This window comes from Herpailurus yagouaroundi, unplaced genomic scaffold (genome assembly GCF_014898765.1).
Source record: "Herpailurus yagouaroundi ecotype Mexico unplaced genomic scaffold, PumYag 29, whole genome shotgun sequence".
NCBI classification, from domain to species: Eukaryota; Metazoa; Chordata; class Mammalia; order Carnivora; family Felidae; genus Herpailurus; species Herpailurus yagouaroundi.
In genome coordinates this window covers 66270814-66286227 of record NW_024412377.1, presented here as the reverse complement: position 1 = coordinate 66286227, position 15414 = coordinate 66270814, and the positions used below count along the sequence as shown (strand labels likewise).

General features: G+C 37.3%; 1 protein-coding gene and 1 long non-coding RNA gene across 11 annotated transcripts in view; one reads left to right on the top strand and one right to left on the bottom strand.

The window, feature by feature from the left end:
• Positions 1-15414, bottom strand: part of NSD1 (nuclear receptor binding SET domain protein 1) — a 150190-nt gene that overhangs the window by 115173 nt on the left and 19603 nt on the right. The window lies entirely within an intron of this gene.
• LOC121011679 (uncharacterized) overlaps positions 8466-15414 on the top strand; it is a 16518-nt gene continuing 9569 nt past the window's right edge. The window contains exons 1-2 of the long non-coding RNA XR_005781693.1: positions 8466-8651; positions 10261-10262. This is a non-coding gene — a long non-coding RNA (uncharacterized LOC121011679). The remainder of the gene's footprint in view (positions 8652-10260; positions 10263-15414) is intronic.

Genomic DNA, 15414 nt, shown 5'->3' with positions numbered 1-15414 from the left:
TACAGATCACATGATAAATATCATTCATGTTAATTTCAAGTCACATTTAGAACCTAAACTGTTATCTAACTAACTTCTTCACCAGATAAAGCAGCAACTTCTGAAAACAGTTGCAGAAAATAAGTTCCAAAAATTTTTATTTTTATTTTTATTTTTTTACGTTTATTTTTGAGACAGAGAGAGACAGAGCATGAACAGGGGAAGGGCAGACAGAGAGGGAGACACAGAACCGGAAGCAGGCTCCAGACTCTGAGCCATCAGGCCAGAGCCCGATGCGGGGCTCAAACTCACGGTCTGCGAGATCGTGACCTGAGCTGAAGTCAGACACTCAACCGACTGAGCCACCCAGATGCCCCAATAAGTTCCAAAATTTTAAGCAGAGGTTGCCACAGCTACGTGTCTAGAGCAACATCAGAAGAAACAAGTAAATAGACAATTTCAAGGGTCTCACCACAAAAAATAGAACATAAATAGAGAAAAAACTATCACAAGCAACTATCAAAACAGGGTAAACTACTGAACTACTGGGTAACCAAGCAAATATATAATAAAAATTGGAAACAATACCTCAAAAACGTAAACAAAAAATCACCATACAATCCAGCAATTCCACTCCTATATACTGAAAATAAGTAAAAGCAGGAACTCACAGGTATTTGTACACCCATGTTCGTAGCAGCACTATTCACAATATTCAAAAAGGTGGAAATAACTTAAATACTCCCCAAAATGATGTACATATTCAATGCACACTCTGTGAAAATTCCAAAACCCTTTGGAGAAATGGAAAAGCTGAATCTCAAATTCATATGGAACTGCAAGCAGACAGAAAAGACAAAACAATATTGAAAAAAAAAAACAGGACTCATACATCCTGAATTCAAAACTTAACAGAAAGCTACAGTAATCAAAACAGTGTGATACTGCGTAAGAAAAAAAGATCAATGGATAAAATTGAGAGTCCAGATATATGCCCTCACCAATATGTTCAACAGATATTTGACAATGGCACCAACACCATTCAACGGAGAAGGAATAGTCTATGCAAGAATGGTACTGATATGTGAATCACATATGCAAAAGATTGAAATTGGACTCCTTCCTCATTCCATACACAAATATTAACTCAAATTAGATCAATGGCCTAAATACAAGAACTAAAACTATAAAACTGTTAGAAAACTCCACTCCTAGGTATAGACAGAACAGAAATGAAAATATGTATCCATAAAGAGACTTAAACACATGTGTTTACAGCAGTATTACTGATAATAGCCAAAAAGTGAAAAAAATATACAAATGTCCATTGATGCATGGACAAAAAATTGTGGTAACTAAATAACAATAGACTATTCAGCCATAAAAATAATAATTTTGATCCATTCTTCACAGATGAACTTTGAAAACATTATGTTAAGCAAAAAACATTATTACAGGCATGGAAGTATTACAGCCATGTAAAAAGACATGTATTTTATGATTTCATTTACATGAAATATCCACAATAGGCAAATACAGAGAGACAGAAAGCAGACTGATAAATGTCAAGTGACTGTGGAATGACTGCTTAATGGGTATGGGATTTTCATTTGAGGTGGTAAAAAATTCTTTGGAACTAGATAGAGGCAATAGCTGTACAATACTATGAATGTACAAATATCAGTGTACAAATATCAAATGACATTACATTTTGTGCATTCTACCACAGTTCTTTAAAAAGGGGGAGGAGAATATTGGAGTTGTACAAGACAACAGGTGTAATAATTCAGAAATAGTTCATTTTTTTTTTTTCAACGTTTATTTATTTTTGGGACAGAGAGAGACAGAGCATGAACGGGGGAGGGGCAGAGAGAGGGAGACACAGAATCGGAAACAGGCTCCAGGCTCTGAGCCATCAGCCCAGAGCCCGACGCGGGGCTCGAACTCACGGACCGCGAGATCGTGACCTGGCTGAAGTCGGACACTTAACCGACTGCGCCACCCAGGCACCCCAGAAATAGTTCATTTTAATTATGATACTTAATTTTAAAATTTCAAATAACATTAAATGGGATTCGTTAGGTATATACCCAAGAAAGATGAAAACATGAACCCACATGAAAACTTGTACACAAATCTTCCTAGCAGTATTCATAATAGCCAAAATGTGAAAACAAACCAAAGATCCATCAACTGATGAACAGATAAACAAAATGTGGTATATTCATGCGCTGGAATATTAATTACAAAAAGGAACAAAGTACTGATACATGCTACAATATGAATGAACCTTTAAAACATTATGCTAAGTTAAAGAACTCAGTCACAGGGGCGCCTGGGTGGCTCAGTCAGTTGGGCGGCCGACTTTGGCTCAGGTCATGATCTCACGGTCTGTGAGTTCGAGCCCCACGTCGGGCTCTGTGCTGACAGCTCAGAGCCTGGAGCCTGTTTCAAATTCTGTGTCTCCCTCTCTCTGACCCTCCCCCGTTCATGCTCTGTCTCTGTCTCAAAAATAAATAAATGTTAAAATTAAAAAAAAAAACAAAAACTCAGTCACAAAGACCACATATTATATGACTCAATTTATATGAAATATTCAAAATGGGAAAATCCATAGAAAAAGAACAGACTGGTGGTTGTTTAGGGCTGAGGGGTGTGACTGCTAATGACATAATGAAAATTTTTAAAGTTTGATTATGGTAATCGATGTGCAACTCAATGAATATATTAAAAATCACTGAATTATATATATTTTTTTCTTTTTAAGATTTTATCTTGGGGCACTTAGGTGGCTCAGGGCAGTTAAACATCCAACTCTGGATTTGGGCTCAGGTCATTATCTCACATTTGTGAGTTCAAGCCTTGCATCTGGCTCTGTGCTGATAGTGCAGAGCCTGCTTGGGATTCCCTCTCCCTCTGCTCCTCCCCCACTCAAGCTAGCTCACTCTCTCTCTCTCAAAATAAATAAACTTAAAAAAAAAAAGATTTTATCTTTAAGTAATCTCTACACCCAATATGGGGCTTGAGCTTATAACACCATGTTATCAAAACATTCATGCTCCACTGACTGAACCAGCCAAACACCTAAAATTACATACTTTGAATGGGTATATTGAATGGTGTATGAATTATACCACAATAAAGCTATTAAAAATTTAAAACATAAAGTTTTATCTGCCCCCACATACTAAAATTAACTCAAACTCATCAAAAATCTAAATGTTAAGAGCTAAAACTATAAAATTCTTTGAAAATACACAGCAATAAGTCTTCATAGCCTAGGATTTGGCAACAGATTCATAAAAAGGAAACCAAAAGAACAATCAACAAAAGAATATACAGGTAAATTGGACTTCATCAAACTAAGTTTTTTGTGGAGAGCACTATCAAGAGTGCTAGGATATCCACCCAATAGGAAAAAACATTTACAAACCACGTATCTAATAAAGGTCTCATATCTAGAATATATACATGACTTCTACAACTCAACAAGAGAAAAAGATAAAGGAAACGATATAGGAAAAAGTCTGAAAATGTACGGTGATGATGGCTACACAACAATGTAAATGTACTTAATGCCACTGAAATACACACCTAAAAATCTTTAAAATATAAATTTTATGTGTGTATATTTTACACTCTTTTTTTTATAAATAAGTGAAGGACTCAAATAGACATTTCTCCAAAAAAGATGAATAGCCAATTAGCACAGGAAAAGATGCTCATTAGTCATTAAGGCAACGCAAATAAAATGATGAGATACCACTTCACATTCATTAAGATGGATATAATTAAAAAACAAAAAACAAAAAACTAGTAAGTATTGGCCAGGACGTAGAGAAATTAGAATCTTCATACGCTGATGGTAGGAATGTAAAATAGTGCAGTGGGGTAGCCTGGGTAGCTCATTCGGTTAAGCGTCTCACTCTGGATTTCAGCTCAGGTCATGATCTCACGGTTACTGAGATGGAGCCCTGAGTCGGGCTCTGCACTGACAGAATGGGGCCTGCTTGGGATTCTCTCTCCCTCTCTCTCTGTCCCAACCTCGTTTGTGTGCACACATGCTCTCTGTCTCTCAAAATAAAGAAAGATGGGGGAAAAAAAGGACCTTTGTGTTCATGAACTGGAAGATTTAATATTGTCAAAATGTATATACTACTGAGGGGCACCTGGCTGGCTCAGCCAGTAGAGCATGGAACTCTTGATCTCAGGGTTGTGGGTTTTAGCCACACACCGGGCATAGAGATTACTTAAAAATAAAATCTTACCCAAAAAAGTACATACTACTGAAAGCCATCTATAGATTCAACTCGATCCTTATCAAAATTACAAAGGCATTTTTTACTGAAATAGAAAAAAAAGCCCTAAAGTTTATATGGAACCATAAGAGACTCCTGAATACTCAAAGCAATAATGAGGAGCAAGAAGAACAAAGCAAGAAGTCTCACACTTTCTGATTTCAAAATACATTACAAAGCTACAGTAAACAAAACAAACATAAAAACAGACATAGTGACCAAAAGAACAGAAAAGAGAGGCCAAAAATAAACCCACACATTTATAGTAAACTATCTTCAACAACAAGGGCAAGAATATACAATGGGGAAAGGACAGGCTCTTCAACAAATGTATGGGAAGTGAATATCCACTTACAAAAGAATGAAATAGAACCTTTAACTTATACCATATACAAAAATCTACTCTAAATTAAGTAAGCCTTAAACTTAAGACCTTAAAGTTCTAAAAGAAAATATAGAGGAAAAGTTTATTGACACTGGCCTTGGCAATGATTTTCCTGGATGACACCAAAAGCATGGGAAACAAAACGATAGATATGCAGGCTTCTGCACACCAAGGGAAATGATCAGCAAGGTGAAAAGACAACATACAGAATGAGAGAAAATATCTGCAAATCATATATCTGGTAAAAAGGAAATATCCAATTTGTAGAAGGAACTCTTATAACCCAACAGCAAAACTATCCAATTTAAAAACGGGCAAAAAAGGGGCACCTGGCTGGCTCAGTCAGTAGAGCATGTGACTCTTGATTTTGGGGTCCTGAGTTCAAGCCTAACATTGGGCATAGAGCTTGCTTAAAAAACAATAAATAAACAATAAATAAGTAAAAATGGTCAAAAGATCTGAATAGACGTTTCTCAAAGAAGACATAAAATACAATGGTTTAACAGGCATAGAAAAGCCGCTCAATATAAGTAATTATCAGGGAAATGCAAATCAAAACCACAATGTAGTGTCACCTTACACCTATTAAGATGGCTATTCTCAAAAAAAAAAAAACAAAAAACAAAAAAAACAGGTAACTGTTGTTGAGAATGTGGAGGAAAAGGGAACACTTGTACACTGTTGGTGGGAATGGAAATTGGTACTATGAAAATCAGTATGGAGGTCTCTCAAAAAATTAAAACTACAAAAAAATAAAATAAAACTAGAACTACCAGGGCACCTGGGTGGCTCAGTGGGTTAAGTCACCCGACTTTGGCTCAGATCATGATCTCCCGGTTTGTGGGTTGGAGCCCCACATTGGGCTGTATGCTGTCAGCACAGAGCCTGCTTCAGATCCTGTCTCCCTCTCTCTCTACACATCCCCTACTCACGCAAGCACACTGTTTCTCAAAAATAAATAACCACCAAAAAAAAAAAAATTGAAATCAGTATCTCAAAGAGATATATACATTCCCATGTTCACCACAGCATTATTTACAATAGCAAAGACCTGGAAACAACCTAAATATCCATCAATACATGAATAGTTAAAGAAAATGTGGTATATATGCATACAATGGAGAGTTATTCAGCCTTTAAAAAAAATTTTTTTTTTATGTTTTATTTTATATTTGAGAGAGAAAGCAAGCAGGAAAGGAGCAGAAAAACGGAGACAGAATCCAAAGCCGACTCCAGGCTCCAAGTTGTTAGCACAGAGCCCAATGCGGGGCTTGAACTCACAAGCCATGAGATCATTACCTGAGCCAAAGTCGGACACTTAACCATCTGAGCCACCCAGGCACCCCAACTTTTTTTTTTTTTTTTAAAGCAAGCTCTACACCCAACATGGGGCAACAACTCATGGAACAAATCCAGCCACTTACTACAACATAAATCAACACAGAAGACATTATGCTAAAGGAAATAAGTCAGACACAGAAAAACAAATTCTACACGATCCCACTTATTATCACAAACATAACTAGTCAAATTCACAGAAGTAGAATGGTAGTTGAGGGGGGAAGAGGATATCAGGGAGGTGTTAAAGCGTACATAGTTTCACACATACAAGATCAATTCTAGAGATCTACTGCACAGCATAGTGCATACAGTTAACAATACCATATTATATACTTGAAAAATATGTTAAGGGGATAGGTCTTATGTTTAATGTTAGCAAAAGAAGAAAAAGGGGAGGTGCCTGGGTGGCTTAGTTGGTTAAGCAACCAACTTTTGATTTTGGCTCAGATCATGATCTCACAGTCATGAGATGGAGGCCTGCATCAGGCCCTGAGCTGAGAGTGGAGCCTCCTTAAGATTCTCTATCTATCTCCCTCTGCCCCTCTCCCCAGCTCACGCTCTAGCTCTCTAAAATAAAATTTTAAAAAATAAAAAACAAGAAATAAACATTTAGGGCACATCCACAAACTAACCGCCTAGGTGCTTAAAAAAAAAGAGGGAAGAAACTTTTAAGCCCATGGTTCAATGTATGACATTATCTATGGTGCTAATTCTACAGATGTATACTGATCTTTAAGTTTATCAAGAAGTATAGATTAAATATGTACACTTTTGTGTAACAAAAAAAAAAAATTAAAGGGGAAAAAAGTTAAAATTACCATATGGCACAGCAATTCCACCCTGGGGTATTTACACAAGAGATTCAAAAATAGGTATTCAAATAAAACTTGTATACCACTATTCACAGCAACATCATTCATCATAGCCAAAAAATAGAAACAAAAGGAACAACAAGTGTTGGCGAGGATATGGAGAAAAAGGAACACTTTTGCACTGGTAGTAGCAATGCAAACTGGTACAGGAATTATGGAAAACAGTATGGAGGTTCCTCAAAAAGTTGTAAGTAGAACCACCCTACAATCAAGCAACCACACTATTGGGTGTCTACCAAAAAAATACAAAAACACTAATTTAAAGGGATATCTGCACCCTGATGTTTATAACACCACTATTTACAATAGCCAAAAAATGGAAGCAACCCAAGTGCCCACTGATACATGAATGGATAAAGATGTGATATATGTATACAATGGAGTATTATTCATCCATAAAAAAGAAAGAAATCTTGCCATCTGTAATGCCATGGATGGAGCTCGAGAGTATAATGCTAAGAGAAATAAGTCAGTCAGAAAAAGACAAATTTCATATGATTTCACTCATATGTGGAATTTAAGAAACTAAACAAATAAGCAAAGGAAGAGAGAAAAGAGACAACCAAGAAATCGACTCTATCTTAAGATAGAGAACTAATAGTCACCAGAAGGGAGGTCAGTGGGAGGAGAGGTAAAACAAGTTATGGAGATTAAGGAGTGCACTTGTGATACACACTGGGTGAGGAATGAAATTGCTGAACTGTATTGTACACCTGAAACTAACATAACATTGTTATGTTAACTACACTGGAATTAAAATTTTTAAAAAAGATATGTGACCAACAAAATAGATAAGTAAAATACAAAAAATGGGAACAGGGGCGCCTGGGTGGCGCAGTCGGTTAAGCGTCTGACTTCAGCCAGGTCACGATCTCGCGGTCAGTGAGTTCGAGCCCCGCGTCGGGCTCTGGGCTGATGGCTCAGAGCCTGGAGCCTGTTTCCGATTCTGTGTCTCCCTCTCTCTCTGCCCCTCCCCCGTTCATGCTCTCTCTCTGTCCCAAAAATAAATAAACGTTGAAAAAAAAAATTAAAAAAAAAAATGGGAACAAACCAATATCGATGAATTGATGACTAAAAAAATGTGGTAAATCCACATCATGAAATATCATTCGGCCACAAAGAGAAATAAAAGTACTGATACCCACTATAATGTGAATGAAACTTGAAAACACGATACTACATAAAAGAAGTCAAACACAGAAAGCCACATACTTTAATTCCATTTTTATGAAATGTCTAGTGTTGGCATACCCATTAAGACAAAAGAAGAACAGTGGTTTCCATGGGTTAGGGAAAAGGAAGGGGCACCTCGTGGAGCATGTGCCTCTTAAATATCAGGGTTCTGAGTTCAAGACCCACGTTAGGTGTAGAGATAACTTAAAAATAAAATATAGACAGGTGGGTGGCTCAGTTTATTAAATATCAAACTCCTGCTTTCAGCTCAGGTCATGATCTCACAATTTTTGAGTTTGAGCCCCAAGTCGGGCTCTGTGGTGATGCATGGAGTCTGCTTCAGATTTTCTTCCTCCCTCCCTCCCTCTGCATCTCCCCTGCTGGCCTGCTGGCTCTCTCTCTCTTTCCAAAAAAAAAAATTTTTTTAACTTAAAGAATAAAAAATTTAAAAAACAAAATCTTAAAAAAAAAAAAGGAAAAAGGGAAAATGGGGAGCAACTGGTTAAAGAATCAGGAGTTTCTTTTTGGGTGATAAAAATGTTCTGCAATTAAATACTGGTAGTGGTTGCACAACACTGTAAATAAAAGAAATGCCAATGAACTGTATACTTTAAAATCATTAAAATGGTGGGGCACCTGAGTGGCTCAGTCGGTTAAGCATCTAACTTCAGCTTAGGTCATGATCTTGCGGTTTGTGAGGCCTGTGTCAGGCTCTTTGCGGTCAGCAGAGAGCCCACTTTGGATCCTATGTCTCCCTCTCTCTCTGCCCCTCTCCCTATCCTGCTCCTGCACAAGCACGCCCTCTCTCTCTCTCATAAATAAATAAATACATAAATTAAATCGCTAAAATGGTAAATTTTATAAGCTATTTAAATTGCACCTTGGGGCGCCTGGGTGGCGCAGTCGGTTGAGCGTCCGACTTCAGCCAGGTCACGATCTCGCGGTCTGTGGGTTCGAGCCCCGCGTCGGGCTCTGGGCTGATGGCTCAGAGCCTAGAGCCTGTTTCTGATTCTGTGTCTCCCTCTCTCTCTGCCCCTCCCCCGTTCATGCTCTCTCTCTGTCCCAAAAATAAATAAACGTTGAAAAAAAAAAAATTTAAATTGCACCTCATTTTTTTTTAAGTAGGCTTCAGGCCCAGCATTGAGCCCAAGGTGTGGCTTGAACTCACAACCCTGAGATCAAGACCTGAGCTGAGATCAAGAGTTGGATGCTTAACTGAACTACCCAGGTGTGCCTGATCTCATTTTCTTAAAAACTAAGTATTTAGGGGCACTTGGGTTGCTTAGTTAGGTAAGCATCCATCTCTTGGTTTTGGCTGAGGTTATGATCTCACGGTTTCCTGAGTTCGAGCCCCAGGTCAGGGTCCACACTGACAGTGTAAAGCCTGCTTGGGATTCTCTCCCTCTCTCTTTTGCCCCTCCCCCACTCACACTGTCCCTTTCTGTATCAAAATAAATAAACTTAAAAAAGGTCTTTTCATTTAAAAAAATAAAACAAAACAAAAAAACTAAGTGTCTAGTTTCCTAAGGTAACTATTTTTTAAATGGAACATTTTGTATATGGTATGATAAACTTAAAGAACATTTCATACTTCATAGTTACACTGACATTGTGGTTATTTATTAGTAAATAGATATAACTCAAATCAAACAAATTCTCATACTAGGTAGACGTTAACATGTAGCTTTAAAATACAGTACAGATTTGCAGGTAACATTTGTCTCTCCAATGTTTTTAAGCCAACTTGACATGCAGACATGAAAGAAACTAATAATCAAATGTCTACCTCCAATTTAATCTTCCATTTATAAGACAAGAGTCCACTAAAAATACATTAGTAATGAACAGTGCCCTTAGTCCTTTGTAACCAGAAGAGGCAGCATAGCAGAGAGAAAAATGCTCTGAAACCAGATGGCCCTGACTAGAATACTAGCACCATCACTTGGGAAACCTCTCAATCTGTCTAACCTTGTATTTCCTAATGTGTAAACCTGAAATAATGACTGTGCCTAGCAACTCATGGGGTTGCTCTGAGGATTATAAAATGAGATAATACTTAAGTGCTTAGTAGAGAGCCTGGCTGCCTAGCATATGGAATTCAATATATGTTAAATATTATAATTAACAATAGGAGCCAATATCCACCATATGCCATGCACTGTGCTAAGACTTAATTTTCCAAATATTTTATGCATTAAGATACTAAACATAGGAGTCAAGTGTGGTCTCAAATGGAGATCTGTCCAATTCCAAAGCCCATGTTCTTTCTACAATGCCAAATTGCCTTTCTATACAACATATTCATCTTTATAACTTTGTCATTATTTATCAACTAAGGAAGAAGTTAATTAAATTACTTCACATTTCATATAGAAAAGTAAAAACATAATAAGGCTAATTAAATACAATGTTTATAAATACTTAAAAAAAAAAGAAAAACTAGAGGGGAGCCTAGCTGACTCAGTCAGTAGAGCATGTGACTCTTGATCTTAGGGTTGTAAGTTTGAGCTTCATGCTGGGTGCAGAGCTTACTTAAAAAGTTAAAAACTACATTGAAAAATAAATACATACATACATGCTATAATGATTTCCAGTTTGGTCAATTTTAAAAAATCCTTAACAGCATAGAAAAACTCTTACGATTTTTTTAAATGGGATTTAATCTATGTTTTTTTCCTAAAGAGTAGCAACCAAAAATAAGAAACAACTAAATACAACTAAATACAAGGGGAGGGGGGCGCCTGGGTGGCGCAGTCGGTTAAGCGTCCGACTTCAGCCAGGTCACAATCTCGCGGTCCGTGAGTTCAAGCCCCGCGTCAGGCTCTGGGCTGATGGCTCAGAGCCTGGAGCCTGTTTCCGATTCTGTGTCTCCCTCTCTCTCTGCCCCTCCCCCGTTCATGCTCTGTCTCTCTCTGTCCCAAAAATAAACAAACGTTGAAAAAATAAATAAATAAATAAATAAATAAATAAATAAATACAAGGGGAGGAATATAATCCAATCATTTAAACAAAAAAAGGGAGAACTCAGGTAAAGGCCTAGACCTTGACCACCCACCTTGAACAACATCCTTTCCTGCCCCACCCTCCCTAACTAATCACAACATATTCAACTCTTTATTCTCCTAAAGCAGCAACTATTTCAATCTTTGGAATCCTAAATCATATTCTTCTCAGCCTAGCACACATTCCCCTGCCCCAACTTCTACCATATTCCCATCTTACAAATGGCTTGCACATAAAAAAAATAAATAACTGGCAAATGAATGCACTGTCTCAGTTATTGTTAGTAATTATCAGAATGCAATAGTACAATAAAATATACTTCCTAGTGTCACTTTTATTTTTTTATTTTTTTTAAATGTTTATTTATTTTTGAGAGAAAGAAAGCATGCAGTGCAAAAAGAAAGGAACCAAGGATCCAAAGCAAGCCTCCTGCGGACAGCAGAGAGCCAGATGCAGGGCTTGAACCCACAAACCATGAGATCACAACCCCAGTGGAAGTCGCACACGCAACTGACTGAGCCACCCAGGTGCTCCTAACTTCTAAGTTTTAAAAGTGACTTTGGGGTGCCTGGGTGGCTCAGTCGGTTAAGTGTCCGACTTCAGCTTGGGTCATATCTCACGGCTTATGGGTTCCAGCCCCATTTCAGACTTGCTGATGCCGGGATGGAACCTGCTTTGGATCCTTGATTCCCCTCTCCCTCTCAATGCCCCTCCCCATCTCTAAAAAAAAAAAAAAAAAAACCTTAGAAAGTAACTCCTACTATAAAAATAACCACATAAAAAATTAAGTGAAATTCATTCTGTCAGGACAATTATTACCCTAATATCAAAACCAGACAGGGACATTCCAAGAGAACTATACACCTATACGCTAGTATCCCTAATGCCTGAAAATGTAAAAATCTTCAAGAAAATACCAGCAACCCAAATACAGCAACCTACAAAAAATACACAACTCTACACAAAATGGAATTTATCCCAAGAATGCAAAACTGGTTCAATATACAAAAAAATCAATATAATACATACATTAAAAATGAAGAGGGGATGGAACTACACCAAAATAAAAAGATTCTGTACAGTGAAGGAAACCATCAATGAAATGACAAAAAGGCAACCTACTGAATGGAAGATATTTGCAAATAATGTATCTGATAAGAAGTTAATGTCCAAAATATACAAAGAACTTACACAACACAAAAAATCTGATTAAAACAAATAGTCTGATTAAAATAATCTGATTAAAAAGGAGAAAAGGACCTGAATACACACTTTCCGAAAGAAGATATACAGACTAACAACAAATCACCCAAGACAAAATTAAGGGGCTAGCTCAGTTGGTAGAATACACGACTCTCAATCTCAGGGTCCTGAGTTCAAGCCGTGTGTTGGGGCATGGAGCCTACTTACAAACAAAACAAAACAATTCCATTTAAAATAGCATCAAAAAAGTTTAGAATTAAATGTTTAAATGGAGTGCGAGGGGCGCCTGGGTGGCTCAGCGGGTTAAGCATCCGACTTTGGCTCAGGTCATGACCTCATGGTTTGTGAGTTCAAGTCCCACACTGGGCTCTGTAATGACAGCTCAGAGCCTAGAGCCTGCTTCAGATTCTGTGTGTCACTCTCTCTCTCTGCCCCTCCCCTGCTCACACTCTGTCTCTCTCAAAAATAAATAACATTAAGAAATTAGAATAAAATAAAATGTTTAAAAAAAAAAGGAGTGCAAGACTTGTATGCTGAAAACCATAAACCACCACCAAACAATATTAAAGACCTAAATAAATGAAACAATATTCCATGTTTAGGGATTGGAGATAATATTGCTAAGATGAAGAAAAGCCTCAAAACAATCTATAAATTCAACACCGTCTCTATCAAAATTCCAGTTCCCTTTTTTGCAGAAAGTGACAAGCTGATCCTAAACTGTATATGAAAATGCAAGGGGACAGAATAAACAAAACCACCTTGAAAATGAAAAACAAAATTAGAGGACATACACTTCCTGATTTCAAACTTACTACAAAGTTATATCAATCATAAATGTGTGGCAGTGGCATAATTATGGATAGACATACAGATCATCAGAAGAACATAATTCAGAGTCCACTAAATAAATCCTGACATATTTACAAGGGTGCCAAAATCATTTACTAAGGAAAGAATAATCTTTTCAACAAATGGTGCTGGGACAACTAGATACCCACCTGCAAAAGAAGTTGGGCTCCTATCTCACACCATATACAAAACATTCTAAATGGATAAAAGACCTAAATTTAAGAGCAAAAATACAATTTTAGAAGAAATCATAGGAGTAAATATTCCTGATTAAGATTTTATTTTGTTTGTTTAGTATGTATCTTTTTAAGATTTTATTTTTAAGTAATCCCTAAACTCAATGTGGGGCTTTAACTTACAACCCCGGGATCAAGAGTTGCATGTTCTACTGACAGAAACCAACCAGATGCCCCATCTTCCTGATTTTGTATTAGACAATGTTTTCTTACATATGACACCAAAAGCACAAAGAAAAAAAAATTAAATAAACTGGACTTGATCAGAATTAAAAACCTTGTGCTTTGGGGCGCCTGGGTGGCTCCATCAGTTAAGCATCTGACTCTTGATTTGGGCTCAGGTCATGATCTCAATGTTCATGAGTTTGAGTCCCATGTACAACTCCATGCTGCCAGTGCAGAGCCTGCTTGGGATTCTCTCTCCCTCTCTCTACCTCTCCCCAACTCGCTCTTCCCCTCCCTCTCTCCCAAAATAAACTTTTTAAATAAATGGTTAGGGTAGAAAATTTCATGTTATGTGTACTTTACCACAATTAAAAACTAGGGGCACCTGGGTGGTCAACTGGTTAAGCGTCCGACTCTTGATCTCAGCTCAGGTCTTGATCTCAGGGTCATGAGTTCAAGCCCTGTGTTGGACTCCATGCTGGGTGTGAAGTGTACAATAAATAAACAAACAAATAAGTGGATGAATAAATAAATAAAAGGGGTGTCTGGGTGGCTCAATCAGTTAAGCATCCAACTCTTGATTTCAACTCAGGTTATGATCTCAATGTTCATGAGATGGAGCCCTGTGTCAGGTTCCATGCCTATAGCATGGAGCCTGCTTGGGATTCTCTCTTTCCCTCTCCCTGTCCCTCCCCTGCTGGTGCTCTCTCTCACAAAATAAATAAACATTTAAGAAAATGAAAATAAGTTAAAAAATAAAAATTTGAGGTGCCTGGGTGGCTCTCTCAGTTAAGTGTCTGCCTCTTGATTTCAGCTCAGGTCATGATCTCAGTCATGAGATTGAGCCCCACCTCATGCTCCATGCTGGGCATGGAGCCTGTTTAAGATTCTCTCTCTCCCTCTCCCTTTGGCCCTCCCTGTCCCTCCCTCTCTCTCTCTCTCTCTCTCTCTCTCTCTCTCTCTCAAAATAAATAAGTAAATAAATAAGTAAATAAATAAGTAAATAAATAAATAATAAAAAATAAAGAATTCCCACTGAAACAGGCACATTCATATACTGCTGGTTGGGATTGTAAACATATATACTTACTCTAAGTGGTGAAGCATAGTAATATCTTTCGAAATTATATATATATTTAATTTTGACCCACAAGCCCAGTTCTTGAGAGTAGAGATTTATTTTACAGATGTATTTACATACACTGAAATATGTGTATGTATGTATGTATGTATGAATTATGCATATGGTTGTTCACTTTTAGCAAAAGAATATATGAATTGAAAATGCCCATATTCATACAATAGAAAAGAATCCACATGTAAAAAAGAATGAGAACTATGTTATAAAATGGAAAGATTTCAGGGCACCTGGCTGGCTCAGTTGATAGAGCATGCAACTCTTGAGCTTCAGGTTCTAAGTCTGAGCCCCATATTGGGTATAGAGATTACTTAAAAATAAGATCTTAAAAATGAATAAATGGAAAGATTTCTACAATATATTAAATGAAAAAGATTATGTGTGCATAATCTGCTACCTTTGTCATAAAAAGGTGCCACAGGAATTGAAGGTATTAAATGAGCAGAAAACGAACAAGGGTACTTCACTGGTTACCTTTTTGTACTGTATTTTTGAGCCACATATCTATGCAAAAATTCAATTCAGTTTAAAAGTAAAAAGTGGGGGCAGCTGGGTGGTTCAATCAGTTAAGCATCCAACTTTTGGTTTTAGCTAAGATCATGATCTCACAGTTTGTGGGTTCAAGCCCCAGTCGGTCTCTGAATTAACAGTGCAGAGCCTACATGGGATTCTCTCTCTCCTGCTCATATTCTCTTTCCCTCTCTAAAAATAAATAAACTTTAAAATAAATAAATAAATAAATAAATAAATAAATAAATAAATAAATAAA